The sequence below is a fragment of the Callorhinus ursinus genome, unplaced genomic scaffold (genome assembly GCF_003265705.2).
Source record: "Callorhinus ursinus isolate GAN/ISIS: 27379988/994484 unplaced genomic scaffold, GSC_fseal_2.0 scaffold2, whole genome shotgun sequence".
Lineage (NCBI taxonomy): Eukaryota > Metazoa > Chordata > Mammalia > Carnivora > Otariidae > Callorhinus > Callorhinus ursinus.
The window spans coordinates 64,001,426-64,024,596 of record NW_027397064.1 but is presented as its reverse complement, the minus strand read 5'-3'; the positions used below and the strand labels follow the sequence as shown (position 1 = coordinate 64,024,596).

The 23,171-nt window shown below is 38.6% G+C and overlaps 1 protein-coding gene across 1 annotated transcript in view; it reads left to right on the top strand.

Moving 5' to 3' along the window:
• Positions 1-23,171, top strand: part of CSRNP3 (cysteine and serine rich nuclear protein 3) — an 88,165-nt gene that overhangs the window by 42,443 nt on the left and 22,551 nt on the right. The gene's annotated exons all lie outside the window — the stretch shown is intronic.

Below are 23,171 nucleotides of genomic sequence, written 5' to 3'. Positions count from 1 at the left end.
TTTACAAATATTGCCCCACCCATGAGTAAATACAATTGAATAAATACCTTTATTTTATCCTCACCACCCAGGGACTAGGTCAGTGTATGACACTTATTCTTCCATGGATGAAAAACTAAGATCTGAGAGGTTGTGCAATTCCACAGCCCCTCCCCTGCAAGCACACAGTCAATAAACAGCTGGCCAGTTGGACCCTGTCTTCTGTAGACCCTCCCTCTCCAGTGCCCTCTTATACATGCCCCAGCAAGTGGCACTGGGGTTGTCGATGCCTTACAATGCTTGCTGAAACCAACTAAGGAACTAACAGATTCTCTTGGAGTCGTTGTTGACTACCTAAAGAGCATGAGTAGTTCTTAGCCTCAGCCTATTCCATGGAATTGCCTCAAAATGTTCCCTGCTGCTCGACTCTGGTATCATTTTATTAGTAAGCCTTACCCTTAGATTTCCAGGGCGGGGGCGGGGGGGTGGGTTACTCCTAGTCTGGTTTAGTAGACTCATATTACCATTCAGCCCTGGGGCATGTGGTCCAGATATGTCCCTACCCCCAACCACAAACATACTCTTCTTTCTGGTCTGCTTTATTCTTGCGACACCATTTTATGCCCTTTACCCCCTATACTACCTCTCCTGTCCTCTTGGTTTACCATTGTGCCACCACTTATCAATTACTTTCTGTACTTACTAGCTCCTGGTTCATGCACCTCAATTCACGCAAATAACGAAAGCTCCCAGAACTTTTCTTCAAAATGCTATGAATTCCGGAGGGCACGTATGCTCTCCCTATCTCTGTGAAGCTGCTGGAGCCCCGTAGATAGGTGACTTGTCCAAGGTCATTCAGTTACTCGTCAAGTCAGGAGAGGGGGCAGAATCCAAGGCAGAGTGTCATCTTGTCCCTTCAGCATCGCTCATGAAATATTCAACCAAGGGACAAATGAAGATATCTCTAGACATATTCATCTCCCATTAGTAAACATTAAGCTCCAGGACCATCAAATTACTGTTTGAGAAAATCTGAAGCAGTGGCCAAGCATTAATCCTATTCGGTCACCCTTTTCTTCCCTTTAAAAGTTTTCATCTTTATGTATCTTCATTTTGCATTCTATCTTTCATTGATTTCCTCTTTTATCCCAGGATGCCCTGCCTGCAGCATTCAGGAGACCATTCCTTCTCTCAGATCTAGAGCACCGCAAGCTGATTTCCTGTGGTTCAGTTCTCAACCACTTTAAAGAAAGGTTGCAGCTTTTCCTTTTGTAGTCAGGTGAATTTGATTGTTTAAAACAAGCTTGCTTTCAAAGAACCTCAACAGACCCTACAAAAGCTTAATCATCATTTCTGTATGTAAACTAAAATAAGACCTAGGGCACACCACCCAAGGGTGCCTGTTCTTTGATTCTTGAAGAAATAAAAAAGCCCCTTTTTGTCTCCGCTTTTGCCTGAAAAATTAAATTCTAGTATTCTTAGTAAACAATGTATTAATCCTAAAAGCATGGATATGTATTTTGAATCGGTCTTTTCATTTTTCTCAGACAGCATTTATAATTGCAACTCTTATTTCTTCTACACCTAAATCTGACTCCCTTCCTCCAACTGTTTATTCACCCTGCTTTACTGACTTTCCTGCCTTCTCCTTAATCACTTTGAAGTCCACCATATTTTCTCCTGTCTGTTCCCCGCCCCTCTGACCTCCGCAGGGCATGAACTCCAGTGAGGGTGGTGACGTTTTGGGTACCCATGGCTGCCTGTCCTGGAGCTTTGCCCCTTTAGCTGGACACCAACAGCTCTCCGGCCTGGGGCTCCAGGGTCTCTCATTGCATCTCCTTCTCTCCCAGATATAAAATAGACACTTTATGTTTACTCTGTACATGATATATATCTCTCACCGTCATAAACTTTAACACCACTTGAGGAAATACTGACCTTGTATAGCTCTCCTCGTGGGAATTTTATCAGAAATTCTTTTATTTCTCATATCATAAAATTGCTTATATTTCACATGTTCCAAATCAGCCCTTCAGTTCTTCAGAGCTGGTGGAGCCAAGGCCCATTGCCCTCATTCACTCAACAAACATTTATTATAACCCTACCCAGGGACATACCAGGACATGTGAATGCCCCAGGGAGGCTAATTATTTGTTCAACGTTTTCTTATTAGGGCCAGGGTTTTCAATTATTTGTGTACCTTTTTCATTATGTTCAAAATGAGAGATTTATTACCTGCCCTAAACATTATGTAACATTATAACTTAATTGTAATTGCCGTGCTATTGCAGTTTGCTGAACCAGATAACTTCTGAGGAGGCATAGAAGAGGGTTTTAAATTTAAATGATAAAATAAATCACACATTCCCCGTAAACAGCAGTTACAGCATGCGTCGTGCACCGTGAGAATTTCAGCTCTCAGTGACTGCGACTTGAGGCAGAGGACTCGGGCCGGGGACAGCATCTGTGCGGGAATGCAGTGGTTCTGCCTGTCGCTGCAAGGAGCGGCGTGCTGTGCCCGCCATGTATATCTGCAACAGAGATGAGTGATGCCAGTGAAGTCTTTTTATATTCTCACTCCTGGGAGCTGTTAACTTCGGTGGGAACAAGACCAATGTATATGTTGCCAGTTTTCTGGGGAAATCCAGGTTTACTGGCACATATCTTTTATTTATTCCAGTGATATTTCTGTAACCCATGATGGATGCCCCTATAGAATCGAATATAGAGTAGAGGCATCCATCATGGGTTACAGAAATATCACTGGAATAAAAGCAAGATGCACTCCATGCCCCAAAAGACCTCAGGCTAGCAGATGAGGAAACAGATAAATTACACAAATCAGTAATTAGACAACCAGAATATGTCACGGTGTTTAGATTCTATTTTTATAGCAATCATCTATGTTATAGCTTTCAGCAAAACGACAACCCTCTCAGGCCAAACCCATCCTGTCATCCTGTTTTGTAAGTTAAGTTTTATTAGGAGGCAACTACTCTCATTCGTTTGCATATTGCACATATGGTCCGTGGCGGCTCTTTCACTAGAATGGCAGAGCCGAATAGTTGCAAGAGACCGAATGGCCCACAAAACCAAAATGCTTACCATCTGGCCCTTTATAGACAAAGTTTGTTGACCCCTGCAATAAAATATGTATGAACCTGTTTCAAAGGGCTGGGTTCAAATACTATTGGCATTTAAAGCATCGCCTCAAGACTTGCTTGTAGTACTTTAACAGTTTCTGTGCTGCATGGCCAGGCCTAGAGACAGAATGAAATATGACCCTCATACACTAATGATAATAGAAAACCATTAAACATCTCATGAGTGCTTAGAATACAACCTAGGTATTAATTCCGAATTTACTGAGGAAATGTTCTTTTTTATTTTCTTATCAATGTCACAAAGCTGTCATCCTTTTAAGGAAAAGAAAGTGAAATAAACCAAATGTTGTTGTCCCTCTCTTCATTAATAGTCTTATCCCTACAATGGGAACTTAGAGCCTTACATCTACACTTTTTAAATCTATATCTAAAGATCAATACATCTAAATCTTTTATATTTTAATAAGTTCTTCGTCAGAATATCTCATTTTGATGCATGAAGAAAAACCTTGGATTAAAGGAATATTCTTTCATGGGATACTTCCAACAAGTATAATTATGACCTACCCCATGGTTCAGCCACATCTTTATTTTGCTCCTGTTTTTATCAGAACTTTGCACTCTCAAGATTGGTTGAACAACAACTAAACTAAGCAACTTACCAGCTGTCAATTTCCACTTTCTGCAAAATAGAAATCCTTTATCTCATTTGTAGGGCTGTGCCAAGAATTAATGAAACAAAACTTGAAAAATGCTTTGCACCGTGGTAGACATGTGAAACATGTTAGTTTCCTTCCCTTTTTTGATATATTCTGTAATATTTGAACAATTTTATGTCATATTTAACGCAAATGTTCCTGTCCCCTTAAACTTAGGAAAAGGACCCCCTGAGTGAGCCAGACATTGATTACGGGGGGTTAAGCTTGTTTAATGTCTCCTAAGGCATTCATCCCAGTCGTTACCAGATTATACCAGCAAGTGATTTAAACTTAGGGATGCCCTACTCCAGAGGACTGATAATGCAATAATATTGTGTAAAGGGAGGCAGTCAGAACTGTCCTTTATTGTTTCTTCCTATCATTTAAATCACCCATAACTGTTGAAATAGGAGCATTAACCTCCTACAGCCAGCAGGTTTTTGAGTCTCTATCTTTAAGAAAGAACATACCGGCCTCTCACGAAGCCTCAAACTCTGCCATTAATACATTTTGATCTTGTCATTTTTCCAGGATTTCCTATGAACCTGCATGGGAAATGTTCAGATATTGTTTTAGTTAAAAAAAGAAAACAATCCCTTTGGAGATTTGCAGCTTCCTCCGGTCTTGCTTTATTCAACATTCTAATGCCTTTCTTTGTTTTCCACGCAACAGCTCCAATCCCCCAGCTCACTATCTTCCCAAGACTCCCCACTGAGTACAGAATAAAATCCAGTCTCCTAAAAAAAAAAAAAAAAAAAAGTCCAGTCTCCTGATTGCAAGATTTAAACCTAAAGCCGAGGGCACTTGGATGGCTCAGTTGGTTAAGCGACTGCCTTCGGCTCAGGTCATGATCCTGGAGTCCCGGGATCGAGTCCCACATCGGGCTCCCTGCTCGGCAGGGAGTCTGCTTCTCCCTCTGACCCTCCCCCCTCTCATTCTCTCTCTCAAATAAATAAATAAATAAATCTTTAAACTTAAAGCCAAACTAGTCTGTCCACCTCTTTCCTGTTGGATACCAGGTCTTTTGTCTTAGGTCTTTGTTCATTTCCTCAGTGCTGAGAATAGTGCCTGACACATAGTAGGGGCTCAGTAAATATGTTAATTGAACTAGTAAGTGAAGTATAAACAGACCCTCCTCTGCAAGCACCCACCAAAGATACAGTGGTGAGTAAGATTGACAAGGGCCCCATTCTTACAAAGCATATATATTGATGGTCAAGATGGATAATAGACTGACACATAATATCAGGCAGCGCTATGGACTCTGACAAAAAAATAGAAGAGGGAAAGGAATGGGTGGGTGGAAAGAATGGAGGAAAGGATGGGCAGGTGGCTCTCCTCCCCCGCCCCCACAGGGAGGTTAGCGACTGCCTCTGTGAGTAAAAACATTTATTTCACCAGGAAGTAACTGGGTCTTGTGCTAGGTGCCAAGAATATAGAGACCAGTGAAGCATGTTCCTTGCTCATAACATCGTGAAGAGACCTACCTGCCAACCTGTGGAGGAAAGCCATTCTAACACTGTTATGGTAGCCTTGCTGTTTTATGTGCTTCTATGTGCTTTACTGTAATCTCGTCCAGAGCTATGTGCTGCTGCTCATCTTGGTATGCCCCAGAGCCTTGGTATGCCCTGGAATGCTTACAGTCCCCAGGTGTTCTAGGCCCAGCAGGCTTTTGGATTCAGCCCCTGCATCCTGAGGAGAGCTGGCCCAGCGCTTAGGCAAGAGCTGGGGGAGGAGCCACCTGGACCTCCTGTCTTGGTGTTCTCAGCAGAGGGAGCTGAATGCTCTCCCTCTGTGACTTACTGTGCACACTGAGAAGCCCGGTGGCAGTGGGGAGAGCTGCCAAAACAGTGCAGCCGGGCGGAGCCCCTGGGGTGCCCGTGAGGTCATCCTCTAAAGCTTGAAAAGCTTACTGTGATCATAGCAGAGATGAGTGGGCAGAACCTGGAGAAACTCATTCTTTTCTCTCCATATATATAAAAAATGTACCCCAACACCACACAGGACATTTTAATTCATCTTGGTTGACAAAAGCCTGCCTCTATTTTCCTCCCAGGAAAAGAGGGAATTTTAAGTGGAAATTTTAAATTCCAAAGTCTTCAGAAACTCATTCTCAAAGGCACATTTGAGACTTGACTCTTGGGGATAATCAGCCACTTTAATAAGAGAGCTGGTATTTGGTGAGGCAGAAAGAAAAAGAGCAAGTGAGAAAAGGCAAGTGAGTAATTTGTGCTCAGGTAAGAATATGGCATCATAGAATGTTCGTACTCACAGGACAAATGCCTATTTTAAATCCCTAATCTTATTCATGTATTATTTACGTATGAGACAATACTGTCTTGTTTACACACAGTCTCTTACCTAATGGTATGACTAGTCTAGGCTGGTCTAGATTTTGTATAGATGATATTAGTCATCTAGAGGTTGTGGTCATGGCCCAGTGCAGCTCACCGGGATTGCGAACCAGAATTACGTGATTCTGTAGAGTTGAAAATTGATTTCAGAGTCATGGGTAATCATTGCATGATAAAACATGCAACCTTCCTCCATCTCCGTGACTCTGCTTTTCCTCGCTCCATAGCCATTCTCTTTTCCCTTCCGAATTGCTGCCCTGAGAGCTGCAAGTCACTTCCTTCCATTATGCAAAGCCCTTTTGCTCCCTCCAGCTTCTGCTCCCAAACTTACATATCCAAACACAACATGGGAAGAAGCAGACTTGGGGTAAAAAAAAAAAAACAAACAAACCTGGTTTTCGTTGTAACTCTGTTTCCTGAATCGATGTAAATACATGACATTGTTTTAATAGAATTCCTATTAACATTAAGAGCAACAATGCCTTCTGTTGGGTCAAATGAACTTACTTGTTCTTATCAGCTATGGCCAGTGACAGACTTATATGTAAGCAGATTGACAATTTATGCAGAAGCCACTTAGAAACTGCTTGGGTTATAGGTGCTTAATAGATATTTATTCAGTGAATGAATACACATGAATGCAATGCATTCATAATCAGATGCATAAATTAGGAGTGTGTAGGTGAAGAGCTCTTTGAAAGAGTGAATAACATAGGAAGATAATCTGTGTGTTTTTAGAGATCTGTGTATGAGGACAATTTTTCTAATTCCATCGATAAGATGTGTCTTGTGATGTTTTCCCAGTAACACTGATGTTTTTGTGTTATTCAAATACCTTCTCCCATGTTAAGTTCTCATAACTAAGAGCATCGATGTGCAAGACAGGCAGGTGATCACTATCACCATGTATAACCTTGGCTTCACAAGAACCAAATTAGCAAATCAACCAGATATACTTATCATAAATGGGTTATGACTGTAAAACATAAATATGTGATATCTGTATATATAAGTCACATGCATATTTAAATTTTAGAAAACTTACAGTTTATGGATATTTTCCCGCCCATTCCAAAATTCCATCATGCTAATACTGTTAAATTTTATTTTTAGTTTTTTAAAGATTATAGTTTTAAGCATTAGCTACTCATTAGCCTAAAATGCTTTGGGGTTTTTATCCATGCTGGAGCAGAGCACACAGAGATTTGGGTGGATTGGGACTGAGGGCAGTCACTGGGCAGTAGGGTTTACCCCCATGGAAGACAACCAGCAGTCCTATTCACAATGCTGCAGGCATTATGGTATACTCAGTTCTGATCTAAGCCAATTTTCTAAGTTTTTTTAATTTTTTTTTTATTTTTAGGTAAAATGTCTGATATGGTGGAGCGAAGTATGGCAGGAAGTATGGCAGAAAATATGGCTAAATGAAGGAAATAGGTTACAAAGCTGTGATTTTAGGATGACTTGACAAATCTATAGCAGGAACTCGTAAAATAGCTTGGAATTAAAGGAACAAGACCAAGTCCTGAGTAGGACGAAAGGGGTAAAAGAGACTAACGCTCTTACCCTCTTTGAACTGTCTGGGTCTTTATCTACAGATTTAGCAAAAATGCTACTATCCAGTGGATGTGAGTACGCCCTGAGAAAAAGAACGGGCTAATTGTGTACCTGGCATGGTAATGGAGATGGAGCTATTAATATATCTCCAGGCTCATTCTCATTGACTCAGAATTAGTACTTACAGTTGGTCATGATAGGACAGGCAAGGAATGATACATTCATAGCCATTATGGAGTTGGTTTAGGCTCTTGAACATACTTCTATATATCAGTGCTTGTACCCATGTTTAATGGAACTTTGAAAATGGGAAACATGGTCATAAGTGCTAGGGTATAAGATGACTCATTTATAGTAATGCCACTTCATGAATGTATTAAACAATTTTATTGTCTTATGTTCAGAAAGCTATAGAAGTGTTTCTTAAAATATAAAATGGAGGAGCTTAAAGTCGGAAAAGTTTTGACTCTTTGTGATGTTAATTGTATAAAAGTTGGAAAATTCAAAACAGTGTAAAGAAGCAGATTTAAAAATACTTATATAATCCTATCACTCTGAAACAACCAATATTCGCTTTTCAGTGTACTGTCCTATTATTTACTTGGTTATTAGGTAGTTGCTACATATTGTTCGGCAATTTTTTTCTAATCTGCTATTTTTTTTTCCACTGGACACTATAGCAAGCATTATCTAGTATTGTTAAAAAAAAACTGCAAAATCTTATTAATTTTATTGGCTCTAAAAATATCTCTTCATATAGATAGAACTTCATCTTACTCAACCATTTCTACAGTCTCGAGCATTTAAGTGGTTTTCGATTTGTCATTATTATGCATAGCTTAACGATGGACATGCTTGGATACAAATAATTTTCTAAAGCTCTGATTATATCCTTAAGGCTTATTCCTAGATTCAGACTTGTTTTTATTCAAAAAAGGTGAAGATTTTCTAAGGTTCTTGGCATATATTGGAGAAATTGCTTTCTGAAAATGTTGTATAATGGTATAGAAAAGTACTCATTTCTTTGCACTGTTGCCACAATTTAAGATTATTATAATTCTGTATTATTTACTAAGTAGATGAGAGAAGTTTGAATTTAATTATTGTCTTGATTTTTATTTATTAGTGAGGTTGAACACTTTATATGTTTTAAACCTTTAAATATCATTTTATGTCACTTTTCTACTTATTAACTTCACTTGTCAATCAATTGTTAGAAGAATGGCCCACAAAGAGGAAGAGTACGTATAGCTGGTTATCATTATCATGGTGGTTAGGTTCTATAAGGTTACAGTGAACATTAAATTAGCAAATACTGAACCACTGCTATCCTAGGGGAAATACAGTTAGGTTTCTGGGAGCTTCTGGTCATAATGTTTTCATCCACTGATCAATACATACCTTGTTGAGTGCATTCCTGTCTTGAAGACACCTTATTTAATATATATTATTGATTGATTAACATTATACTCGTGGCCAACAGCGCTGTGACTCGCGCTTGAACAAAGCTTATCTAACACATCCATTTTCTCAAGAAGACACATCACAGCCTTCTCACGCTCGGGAACACAAGGCAGCACTTCAACGCTACGCTGTGGGGCCATTTTAAACAGCAAAATGACCAATAAAAAGCCCAAAAGTGCAAATAATGTGGCACTAAACATACTACCTGCAGGATGCTTTTTACACGAGGAGAGCTAAAACAAGAAGGAGGGCCGTCACCTTGTTCTGCCTCAGCTGGGATTGTGAGGCTAGTTCAATTTTTCACCGCTCTGGGCCTGTCCATGAATGACCATGAAAGCGCTGCGAATATTGATTTGGGGGTTACAAATAAGTTTTAGCGAGTAGGCAAATTTACAAACACAGAATCTGGGAATAATGAGGATTGACTCTATCTTCCTATCTTAGCAATCTGGCCACAGGTGAATGGTGAGAACTATGGGTGAGTAAAGAAATGAATGAATGGATAGATGCATGCAAATCAATTCATTTTAAAGGGAATGAGTAAAAATAGGTGTCCTTTAAGTCCTATAATTTTGAAACATAGGCAGGAATTGCCATACCCACAGCAAGGAAAGTGCAAAACTGAGGCTGGCAAAGTCAATATGCTGACACCTGGGGAGAAACAGCCCATGGGGCAATGCAAAGGGATCCCACGTGAAGGCAGACAGAGACGAATGTGAACCTCATTTCCCAGCTTGTGACCTTGGTGAGAGCCACTCGGAGCCTCCATTTTCTTCTCCACAAAATCAATATTAACATATCCTCCTTAGACTAAAAGTCTCTTAAGGGTATATTTTATCCCTTTTTCACAGTTACAACGCTAGGATTTTGCAAAATTCCATATATATATATATATATATATATATATATATGCAGTATATGTATTGCAGTATATATTTGCAGTACACACACATCTCAATTATCTGTCAGACCTATCTGTCAGATACTCAATGCCAAAATGTACCAAAATGAATGCAAAAGCCTCCCTAAAAAAGTTTTTAAAGCACAGAATGTTGCACATTTAAAATACAGAATAAAACATTTTAACTGTAAAGCCCTAGGCATGTGGGACCAGTCCCTGCCAATAAATAGTTTACACATATTGATCATTCTATTCCGGACACTCTACTGCTTTCTATAAATGATTTATGTGAATCCAAAATACATGAATGATTTATTGATTTCTTTATTTTCATTTAACAAACACTTATATAGCACTATGCACTAAGCATTATTTAACACTTTATAAGTATTAATTTATAATCCTTGTAACAACACTATGCAGTAGGTATTATCATTAAAACTGTTTTATAACAGGAGGCGGAGAAAGAATAGGTAACTTGCCCAAGGTCACACAGCAAGTAAATGGCAGACCCAGGATTTGAGCTAAGTGCTTTGGCTGCAGAGTTCATGTTTATAACCTCTACTTTTTCACGATAGCCCTAGGAGATTCCAGACGAGGAAACAGGGGTTAAGCAACTGACCCAAGGTGGCAATGAACCTACTGGTGTGTCTGATTCCAAAGCCTGTGTGTTTAGGATTGATGTCTCCAGGCCACTAGCGGTCTGGTAATAAAACAACAGAGGTTTGCGGCAGTTTACTACTAATCTGCTTCTAACTGCTTCTAAGGGCCAGGCAACTTGCTCTCTTGCTTTCTGTTCTCTTAATAACGCAGTTAGATTATCATTGCCATAATTCTGGATTTTGTGGGTCCTGGGAGCAGGTGTTCAAGGAATATAAGAAAGAGTATTAGTCCATTCTAGAACTAAGAAAGGGAGGTATTGTCAAGATTAACAGCTTGAGCTATGGACTGACAGTGTTTGCATTCAAATCAGCCTGCTCTGCTACCAGCTGTGAAGTTTTGGTCAATTGCTTCACCTCTCTGGACCTCACCTTCACTTATAAAATTGGTACAGTTCTACCCATTCAAACCATAATTGCATTGATTTGGGGATTCAATGAATTAATACCTATAAAGCAACGAGAAAGATCTTTGGCACATGGTAAACATACAAATAAAATTTCACGGATAGGGGTGCCTGGGTGGCTCAGTCGTTAAGCGTCTGCCTTCGGCTCAGGTCATGATCCCAGGGTCCTGGGATCGAGCCCCACATCTGGCTCCCTGCTCAGCGGAGAGCCTGCTTCTCCCTCTCCCTCTGCCTGCCACTTTGCCTACTTGTGCTCTCTCTCTATCTCTCTGTCAAATAAATAAATAAAATCTTAAAAAAAAAAATTTCATGGGTAGATGCAATACCTTCAAAGTATCCAAGTTTGTCTTTTAGACAATTTAGTGTCTTGTGTACTAGTAGTTTTCCAAATTTTTGTGGTCACACACCTCTGTCAGCGCACTTGGTACATATACCAATATCCTTATTTTATGTATAAATTATGGAAATTATATTGCTGTAGTAATGGATTTCATGCAATTTTAAACTAGACCACAGGTTCACCAAGTCCTCTTTTATCTTTCCCCAGTACGCCCAAGCTGCCCTGGGGCACCCCTGGATTGTTGCCCCTCCTTCCCCCAAGAATTCTTTGTTCAAAGCTACCTCTGGCCTCCTCCAGTCTTTCTCAATTCCAAGACTTGCTAAAGAAAAAGGGGTAGCTGTTAAAGGAAAGTAATTATATCCATTACCATCTGGGAATAATAGTAGTCCCTCAACTCTCCCAAGATTATTCACACACTCAAAAAACATCCCCTGTTATCTTTACTGAATCCTTCACCAAAGGCCAGAGGTCTTGGGGGCCAAGGCAGGGTCGGCCTTAAATGGATTCTGAGTCTCACTTTTTCCTTCTCTAACTCAAAACTCCAAGAGCCCCTTTGGTGAGTGCCATGGTCGCTGGCAAGGTCAATGATGAATACTTTGCCGGTGTAAGTCACTTAAAAATTGGACTCAGAGACACTGAAGACCTTATGTATGTGAGAACAAAGTCAGAGGAACTGGTCACTGGAGAATGCTGAGACCCAGATTTTGGAATTTGAATTTGCTCCAGGTGACCAAACAGAAGTTCTTGAGAAGTGATGCTCTTTAAAAGTAGAAGAGGTCGAATCCTGCTTTTATAAAATACAGTATACTTATTACTCTGCTCAGTTTTTATTTCCATCCCAAGAAATAGAAACTCTTAAAAGGTAGAAGGAAAAGAAACCTCTTTATTCTTTCCCTCCTTCCTTATACAGTCCAGACCTGAAATTACATTTGGCTTTGGAAAAACAAAATATATTTACTGTAACAAATAACCCACATGTCATAAGAGTAGCATAGAAAAGGGCAAACATCAAACATGGAACCTTTGTGATTGCTATGCATGCAGGAGATACCAGAGATACCTAAGAATGAATATATATATATATCCTGTGTGTGTGTGTGTGTATATATATATATATATATGTATATCCCTACAGGCCACATAGATGTGATAGTAATGCTGTAGCTGATACCACTCCTGGGAGCTGCCAAAATTGTTCTAAAGATCTTTGGACTGATTCTTTCCTTTGGCAAGCTATGAAGAGACCTAGGGAAAAAATGCTCTACTTCCTAGGAATAAAATACCTCACTAAGCATTCCTCAAAAAACTCTTTAGTTCATAGACACTTTGCAGGAAAGATTGTTTCTTCGTGTGTTATGAATATTGCTTTTGCATAATAAGTGGTAGTTACAAGATACATGCCTGTGAAATGATCATTTCACAAGAATTACAGTGTTTAATAAGAGTAGAAGCCTACCAATAAATCCCACTCATTCATTAAACAGCTATGTACTGAATATCTACTGTATGCCAGACCCTGTTCCAAGTGCTTGGGATATATGAATGAACAAATAAAATTAAACAAATTAAACAAATAAAAATTCTGTTGGGAAACACTCCTCCATAGGGTTTTGTGTTCCTATGTGTCTTTCTGAGGATGTCAAGAATGCACTGCCCTTACCCCCCTTCCCCAGGGCCATTTCTCAGTGTTGGGTTTGTAGGAAGCAACCTTGAGGGATGAGGTTATGTCTCCTCCTGGGACAAAGAATAGGATTGCTAATTGCAGCTAAAAACCAGTGGGTTCTCAAGCTTGTTAGGCCTTTGGTACAGTGCAGACCTACTATGTGTAGCATTTCTCTGGTCCCTCCACATTGCCTCTGTGGACAATTTGGGGGATAAGGAATACCAAGAGAAACATGATGCTCGTGCTGTTTGCTGTGCTACGAATGGGAAAGTTTCTTTTGGACCCAGAAGTCTCGTGTCTTTTGCCCCCATCCATGAAACAAGATAACTTTTTAGCTTTAGGGTAAAATCAGTCCCACACATGACAGATTTCTGCCCTCATTCTGCTTCTATTCTAGCCCATATTGTTTCGGTTCTGTCTTGCTTTTACATTTTAATAAAAGTTTAGAATTCTCCTTGCTTATTTCTGCTCCTTGTCTCAAGAAGTCATCTGGGCCTTTTACTTATGTCTCGCCACTCCCACCAAAAAGAGAAAAATTATCTGTCTTACAACATGACTATATATTATAAAACTTCATAGGAAATTAATAAATCTTGAGCAATATGATTTTATTTTTACAGGACGGTCACTGCTCTGAGGCAAAGATGATAATTTAAATACTAAGAGAGAATCATTTTGTAGATCTATCACTAAGGGACTGCTAAAGGCAGGACGTTCAGTCATGTTTTTGCTGGAGGTCAATAGTAATTAGTGATATTTTATCATCAGGATTTCTCTTTCAAAATCATTTTATAATACTCAGGTAACTCTTTCCCCTACCAACCACTTGCTTTTTAGAGTTGGATTTACAAGCTCATTATTGATGGATTGTTTAGAGGTTTATTATGATGCCAGAGTTGGTTTGTTATGTTAGATCTTCTGATATGTAAAATATAGTGTATTTCAAATGGCTTCTAATACAAAAGTTATGTGTACCCTCAAGCCATGAGGGCAAAGTATCCTCTCTCCAAAACACATTTTTGTACTGAAAAGTACCCCGGGAAAATAAAGTGACTAAAAGTAAGGAAGGAAGGAAAACATGTTGACCCTGGAGCTCCAGGGGAAAGCTGTTAAATGTCACTTTACCATTTAAAATTAAGGAAAACATATTTAGGAAATGTAAATATGTGCTTAACCCAGAGTTCAGTTATTCATTCATCTAATTTAGTTAAACAAACACTAATCAAGGAAGTCCTAGGTGCCCAGCGGTGTGTTGGCGTGTTGTATGCTGAGAGTTCCCCAGGGAGTGAGATACGGCCTTCTACCCTACATCCAAAGCTGGTAGTAGAATAGAAACACACACTCATATTATCAGTACCAAAGCAGGGATGATCTGGAAATGTGTAGAAAGAGCACTCACCTCATTCTTAGGGGGGGTCTGTGAAAGGCTTTCTGGAGTTGACATTGGAGATGAGTCTTAATTTTGTTTTTCTAGTAGATATTGGGTGATAATTCTATGCCAGAAATTGTGCCGAAGCAATTCATAGTTTTAAAAAATATTAAAACAGACAACAAGGGCAATATTAAAAACCTGAAGTATATGCTCAATCAAAAAATATGTACATTTGTAGAAAAAAAATCGTAGTTAAAATTTCTCTTTTGTTTTTGATGTTTACAATCCTCCCAAATCACTCATTGACAACCAGGAAACAGACAGCACCTCGGTAACCCCAGCTGCCCGCCCCCCGCCTGCATTCCCAACCTCATCTTTCATCCCAATTTCGCAACCCTGCGTCTCTTTTTTAAACTTAGATTTCTGACATAGGGAGCCAGTAATATAGCATTGATGAATTTCTTCCTTTTATGTTTCTCAATGATTTGGATTTCTATTTGGGATAAATATAGTACAGACTTTTTTATCTAACATATTAAAAAAAAAGATGCTTCCAGATTTCATCCTTCCTGGCAAAGGTCGAAGTTCAGTGTATAATCTTTGACTCAGTGTTGCTCTCCTGAATGACTGGATCTTAGAAAAGTTTTGTTGCTCTTGTTTTTGGAGGTTTGATTTTGTTTTGTTTTCGTTATTGTTAGGTAATGTGCTGACCTGGATTATCATGATATATTAGGCTTGATGGGGCTGTATTGTTAGACCAGATGAGATACCGTGTGGGAAAGTCATTGAGCAGGTGGAAAGTGCTGTTTAATTCTTCTAACAGGAGAGGCTCACGGTGGTATTAAGAAAATGTAAAATGCAGCGAACAGGTTACTAGAGCCGAAGAACAGCAAATGTCTCCTCTGTCATTGTGTGCAAATTTTAAATCAAATGGCCTGCGTCATGCAGCTTTATTTTGCATTGTGATATTCCATGTCCCCCAAATATTTCTCCGATGGTGGTAATGAATTGCATTGCCCTCTCGGTTGTAAGAGTACGGGTATTCTGCTGCGGAGCCATATGGTTCCCATTTATTTTAATGTGTCTTTGACATCAGGAGAATTGCTGAGACAGCAGAGGAAAGTGCTTACATCTTGGACTGCAGCCAGAGCTACGATTATTTATGTGCAGTAACGACTACCTTTTTCCCCAATAAGAAAGAATATGGTCTTAAGATGGTATCCATGTTGAGATTTTAATAAAATGAAAGTATAAGTTTATATATTTTGAGAATGGCTGTCACTTTAGTAGTAGTGAAATGTGTTTCTTAAGCATGAAGTTTTAGGGTTTAATTGCACATATTAGAAATTAAGGAAACAAGCTGGGAAGTAGGGTGGTCCTTATTTGCTCACTGATAATAAAGAAATACTCTTTTTATTTGGTTTAACGGCATCACCAAGATAGTACTTCGCATATGTAATGTTTTCCGTCTGTGATTCTTAAGGCTTTTTACAAAGGTAATTATTCCTGGTAATATTCCTAGGAGGTAGATAAACATAATTCTGAAGATATTAATGGAGGAACTGAGAAATGCAGATGCTCGTGGATGTAATCTGTACAATGGATCTTAGCAATTATTAGAATTCAGATTTTTTTTAATTGATTACATTACTTAACAATTCATTATTTTCCACGTCCCAGGACAGGATGATGTTTTCTCTAATTTATTAGTAATACGACATGCTTACAATCAAGAAATATCCTTTAAAAATGTGAAGACAAATAAATACCTGCACAACAATGTATGTTCCATATGTTCGACGTGTAAATGCTAACACTGACTCTGTAGAGATCTTCAAGTTTCCTCGAAAAATGTTAATATTATCTAAAGAAATGTATATAGTGTGAAAAGAGAAAAGAATTCATCTGGTCAAAATTCTATAAAAACAGCTCTTACCGGTAACAATGTCAGATGGCTACATGAGTATGTGGACCAGGGGAGAAAACGTCCCCTTTTCCAGTCTGCTCTGGGCAAAAGGGAGCCGAACACAGGGCCTAGATTTAGCAAAACTGTATCCTATTACATTGTGTTTCAAATATTTTACACAAAGAATTGAACATATAAATTTTTATTTAAGTGATGTCTTACATAAAGACAAAATGGAACCAGAAGGAAGACTGCACATCAAACAACAAAATTCATGATACTAGTCACTGTATATTTATGGGTGAATTGATAAAAAAGGAAAATTAGAATGAAAATCAGTAGATCATTCAGTTAGTGGTATTATTTCATCTGTCGTTTGATCTAAATTTGTTTTAGTTTGGCAATTCACCATCCCCAATATCAGTCACATTTTCTGGTGATGGCTAGAGCACTCTGTGGTCATAGCACATTTGCAGTAGAACGTCAAATTAATGCAAAGGGGACGAGGGTCAATGTTAAGTCAATTATATATTAAGATTTTCTACATAAAAGAGAGCATGACTTCTTTTTAAAATTTTTGACCTTTCAATTTTCAATTTCAATTTTATAACTTTAAAATTCAGTATTTATTCCTTCTATCCCAGTACATATGAGAACAAATGATTCCTTCCCCCCCCCCTTTTTTTTTTATTCCCAAGAATTGTGGGAAAGTACAGGGGACATCTTTAATAAAATAGAAATGGGTGCACGAAAAATAGCTAGTTAAGAAAAATGATCATTCTTTGTGAGTTAATCATTTTAATTACTTATGACATCAAAGCTGGGGGGTCAAAATTTATACTTAGACTTAATTTTTGTATGCAGCTTTCTGAATTCACATCAAGATCTTGGGTGATTTTGAAAAACCAAAAAAAAATTTTGAAAAAATAAGAAAAAAATCTTATTTTTTTTTCCTAATTTGAGAATTGCAAATAGATGATTATGCTATTAAAGCACCCCTAAATGTCGAATCCAGCTTACGGCGTCTGAGGAGCTTGGGCTGGAACTGTCTGGAGAGGCTCAGGAGAGAGCTCATCCCCTCTGTGCATTTCTCTCGCTTGCTTGTGTGGATATAGCCGACAGACTGAATGGATGGCGACGTGATGTGCATGTTCATGATCCAAAACAAAGCTTTAGTCATCCAGCCTCAAGGGTCATCTTTTTATATTATTTCTATTTTTGCTGATTTTTTTTTTGTTTAATTGCATGTGCAGTATTTGGATGTATCTTGATAGAATACTTACTGCACACAGTCTTAGATGAGGTTTTTGTTTTGTTTTGTTTTGTTTTGCAAACTGGTGACTTAAACAAAAGAGTGTCATCTTGAATTTTTTCACTTAGAAGCTGCAATTCACAAAAGACATGATGAATCTTGAGGGCAATCCTTTGTGAATATTTTCAGCTTAATATTAGAATGGAAAATATATGTAGCTAAATGATTAAACAACCTAATCTTGCCTAAGAATTATAAAACTATTCCTCCTCTACAGAAGGACTGAAATCGGAATGATGACTGGTTCTTATATATGTTCATCATATTTTATATGGTGCAAGTCTGTTTGCCCCTTTACCAGCACACGAGTTATTTGGTTGGTTTGAGATGGAGAAGAGTGACATTTAGAGCCTCGGGAGAGAGATGTGCTACAATTTTAAAAGCATTTGGAGCTATCATTCACACTGTAGGGAGCCAAATACAAACTTGGATTTGACATCACGAGCATCCTTGTAAGTGGGAGCTATTTTTCCTTGATTTTTGTTTTTGAATGCTATTTCAGAGTAAAAGGGCAATAAAACAAGGGGGGGGAAACCCTGATTTGTCGTCCATTTGGAGGATTCTGACATTTTCTTACATTTGTCGATTCGTCTCAGTTCTGATTACTTTTTTGGAAATGCAAAGCACTTCGATTGTAAAATATTGGGTAGACCCAATTATTGCCTGTCCGGTTGTTTGGGAGATTCTCTTTCTTTTGTTTGTGACTGTGTGTATGCATTTTATACCCTTCATAACTGAGTATAAAATAACATACTGAGTACACAATAATGTAACATTGATTTAGCCATAGATAATAAATCGCTTTACATTCCATACTTAAGGTAATTTGGATTTTATTTGTGGTTGGTAAGAAAATATCCCCAATTAGTCTTTACTTTTGTCTTGCCTCTCATTCACTCATGCCCCAAGATATTACCTTATTATATCAATCTTGTGGAGTTTCTCCCGCTTGGATGATTTACGACTGCCCTAAATACCTTACTTGAGCAAAATAATGAAAGACGCAACTGGGGCAAGTATGTTCAGGAAACTTGAGGATGTAACTTAAAAGAATAAAAGGGGAGAATTAGAACAAGGAAGGATTGCTTTTAATAGCAAACTAGGCTTCATTTTCAAAGAAACTACTCCTGTATTTCTTGGTTGCTGAATCCATTTTCACTCTTGTGGTTAGGATTTGAGACCATGTGGTTGACACCTAATCAAGAGGGGTCAACCTGGACACTCATGTCAAGCTGGAGAGAATATGAGAATATGATCACAGGCCGTTTGCAGAAGTCACTTGTAAAGATTAGGGACATATTTTGTTTTAATCTTAATAATTTTAACCATTGGAAATTGATGTAGTATCTGAGCTATGAGGCTAATTTTTATACAAAATATTTTCTGGTGAAACTGGATTTTCTGTTTGTAAGCTAAGCTTCATGACTTCATAACTGATTTGATCTTGATTTGTTCTTCAAAAGGTAAGAAGCAGCATGCACACTTGCAGAACCCCTGATTAATGTGGTGTGTATGTTTTAAAAATCAAGAGTTTTTATTGCCCAGGATTTACCAGATAAACAAGTCAATTTCAGTAATCTCATTTTGCTTAGACTAAATTTCCCCCAAATAAATGAAAAATAAACTCAAAATATAGACTTACCAGTCATCTGGCATTTTCCTTTTAAGCATAGTGCATAGGAGAGAGAAATATATTATTGACTTTAGACCCACATGGTAGAATTAATATTTTCCGTAATTTGCCCCTTGTTCAACATCAGACTGGACCACTAACTCTCAACCTCTGTGTACCAAATTTAGTGCCAAAACACATAGCTCAGTTTACTGCTTTCTGCCTTTCAGGCTATGCCAGTGCTTTGCTGATGGTTGTTGGCACTAAAAAGAACAAGTGCTTTGAGAGGGTCACTGGCTTGCTGCTCAAGCATTATTAGCTCCAGAGTACTGCACTACAGTGGGATCAATGGTCTAAGATGTTGTCTTCAATCATACAGGCCCAGACACAGGATGGTCTCTTGAATGCAGAGAAGGCAATCTCAGATGGAACGACACATACTACCCACATTCAGAAATGACTGACTTGCACATCTGAAACAAATTTGATTATTTTCAGCAAGAGATAAAATTAATGAGTCAACTGGGTAGTCTTGTTGATCTGAAGGTGTGTTCCAATTTGTACGAACAGGTTGGTTTATGAGTGTGGAAGTGGAGCAAAGTCAGATGAATTTTCTTAGAGCTTAATTTGATTCAACAATGATACCTTGATCTATTCATCTCTTCTATGGGGTCAGAATATTCAGAATATTTGTCTCATCAAAGCATTGGCTTCCCTGGATGGTCTTGCAAACACGTGTCCAACTTGTAGTTTTGGCTTCCATTTCAAATCCACTCTGTTCACAAACTCTTTATATAATTTATGGCACAGATTATTTTATTTTGTCACTTACATTCTTGTCCTGGCATTGTGAATTAGGCAATTGCTCAGTTCTCTTCTCCATTCACTTCTAAAGCAGTATTTTAGGAAGGCTATATTCTTCAGATAACTAACATCAGTAACTCTGTGCTCTTTATTCCTTTAGTTGACCAAGATCAATATTATCTCCATAATATGTGATCATTTTATAGTAACACCAGTATGCCCTGATGGGGACCATAATGGTGTTCTCAGGAGCTGTGTCCTGGGCAGTATACATAGTACTGTTGCGTTTAGACACTTCCATTTCAGGGTGGTGACTGTGAATGGGATAAAAGAAATTGGGATGAAAGACACAACAAACTTAGTATCATGTATGAAAACAGACTAATTATTTTTCAAAGAAGTAGTGAAAGACACCTTCACCCTTTTTCTACTTGCTCTTGACGTCACAGTGGTAAAGTGAATTTTGAACTCTGTAGAGACACAAAGTAGAGTTCAATCCCTCTGCAAATGGCACAAATTACTAGGTAGGCATATGAGGGAGGTTTCAGATTCCCTAAGGCAGATGTGCTGAGTGAATTTGGCCTGTTTTTCCCAGGCTTGAAGAACACAGACTCTTTTTTATGACTTCATTTTGTGATGTTAGTCAAATTGGGGCCTGGAGGCAGGAGATAGCCCATAAAGGCCCATTCTAGTGCTCCAATTCAATCATCAGAAGAGAGACGTGGGTGGCTCCTATATTCAGGAAAGCCACATTTAAAGTATCTCCCACAAGGCTGATCTTATAGTATTTCAAAGCTTTCCTTTTAAATATATTCCATAGGCATTTCGGTCATTGTTTTTACAGTGCTATTTATAATATGCAAATTCTAGGACAAGGATCAGCACACGTTTGAATTATAAACCCTCGTGGATAGGAACTGACACCAATCCAATCCTAACACACTTTGACCATATTAGCAATGCCAAGAGCCCGGGGGAAGGGACTCGACAGTCTGCCACTATCGTTATCCTCAAAGCTTTGGAAAATTGTCTCTAAACTCTGTCTTTTTGGGAAAAGGTAATCTGGCTTTTTAGGAAGTGGTAGATTCATATCACAATAGATTCATCCAGAAGATTGAAGAATTCTTATAATCTAAAATTACAGGTACAAATCTAAATAGATATTAAAAAGAAAAATTTGTCTAGACTACCATGAATTGTCTAAAAAATAAGTAATAAAATCATGAGAGATGTTTATACTGATTATTTTAAATGAGTTCATTAAAATCTTTTTTTTTTTTAATCTGGTAAGTCATGGCCTTGAAAGGTAATGTCTTAAGGGCATAATTCTATGATATCAAGAGTGCAAAAAGTTGAAGGTTATCACCCCCAAACCCAGAGGCTCTCGCCTGCTGTAAGGTGGTGACGGATGAGGCTGTCAGATAGGGTGGCAGATTACTAGGCAGGTTGTTGCATTTTTCTTTTGACGGTAATCTTTTACATTTTGACAAATTCTTCCCTGTTTTGAGATGATTTAAATATACCATTATGAAGCAGATCAGAGTTTTTAAATCAAAGTTGAAAATTGTCTCTGCTGCCAGGAGTACAAGTATGTGCCGTGAACATATACATAAATAAAATGGGGAAATTGTGTACATGTTTGAAAGCCTTTGCTTTCTGGCAATCTCCTCTGGAGAAGTAAAACAGTAGAGAAGAGAAGAAGTTGGGAAAATGAAATTCTTGCCCAAATGTCATATTTCTCTTAACTCTCTAAACTTCTGAGTCTGTTCATTCTGTCTGAGTTTCTCATCCCTGGAAATGAAAGCTCCATGTGGGCAGGACTCACCATATGGTTTTTTCACCAATATATCCAATCATCTGGAACGTGCCTGGCACATAGTGGGCCCTTAGTTTATAGTTATTAAATAAACCAGTTCATGAAATGAGATGAGTCATAACAGCCTCCCCGTATTTCGTTGGAATACTTTGTGAGGTGGGGGGGGCGGATATGAGACGAAGGAATTGAACCCCTTTGGAAGAAAGTGATACTGTAGTCCGTTTTCTCTCATTGCTTATACAGCCTTCTAAATCAAAATCCTCTTTGAAGGCAGCGGCAGCTGACATCTACCAGAAGTAGTATGACACCAAGTCTCAGCCTTGTTCAACTCCCTTAGGGTGGCTTCAGCTCTCTCTGTGATATGGTGGTTAAGAGCCTGGACCCTGGAATAATGAATCCCAGCTTCACTACTGGTTACATGACTTTGACAATGTTATTTAACCTTTAGTGACTTGGTTTCCTCAAATGGAGACATGGGTAATACCAACCCAAGGAGATGTAAGGATAAAATGAGATCATTCATGTAAAATTCTTTGCACAGTATAGCACTTGGGAAGCCCTCCATAAATGTCAGCTTGTATTACTTGTTGCTATCCAAGGATTTTTGCTCGATTTATTGTTTCTATTTTTCTACTTGAACATGCATATCAGTTTAGAAACAAAGTACCACTAACTCAGTGGCTTAGCACGACAGATATTTCTGTCCCACAGTTCTGGAGACTAGATTGAAATCAAGGTGTTAGCAGAACACCTTTCCAGAACAAGGAAAGCTGTAGCTTTCCTTGCATTTCCAGCTTCTGGTAGTCCTAGGCATCACTTAGCTTTCTGCAGCACACTCCCAATCTCTGTATCCATCTTCACATGGACTTCTCCCTTTGTCTCTTTACATCATCCCCCTGTGCGTGTGTGTTTAAATTTTCCCTTTTTATATGGACACCAGTTGTACTGGATTAGCACCCACCCCAGTGACCTCATCTCAACCGGTCATCTGTATAAAGACCTCGTTCCCTAATAAGGTTACAACCTGGGGTCTTTAGGGTTAGAACTTCAACATACTGGTGGCGCTGGTGGGGAAATGACCCATAAGAGCATGATTCTATATTTTTCTTCTCAATTCAGTGTACTTTTCCTTCTCCAATGGAGAAGCGTCATATAATATGGCACGGGATTGGAGGCACTTAAGTTTTAAGTTTAGCTTTGCCACTACCTGCACTGAAAAAACT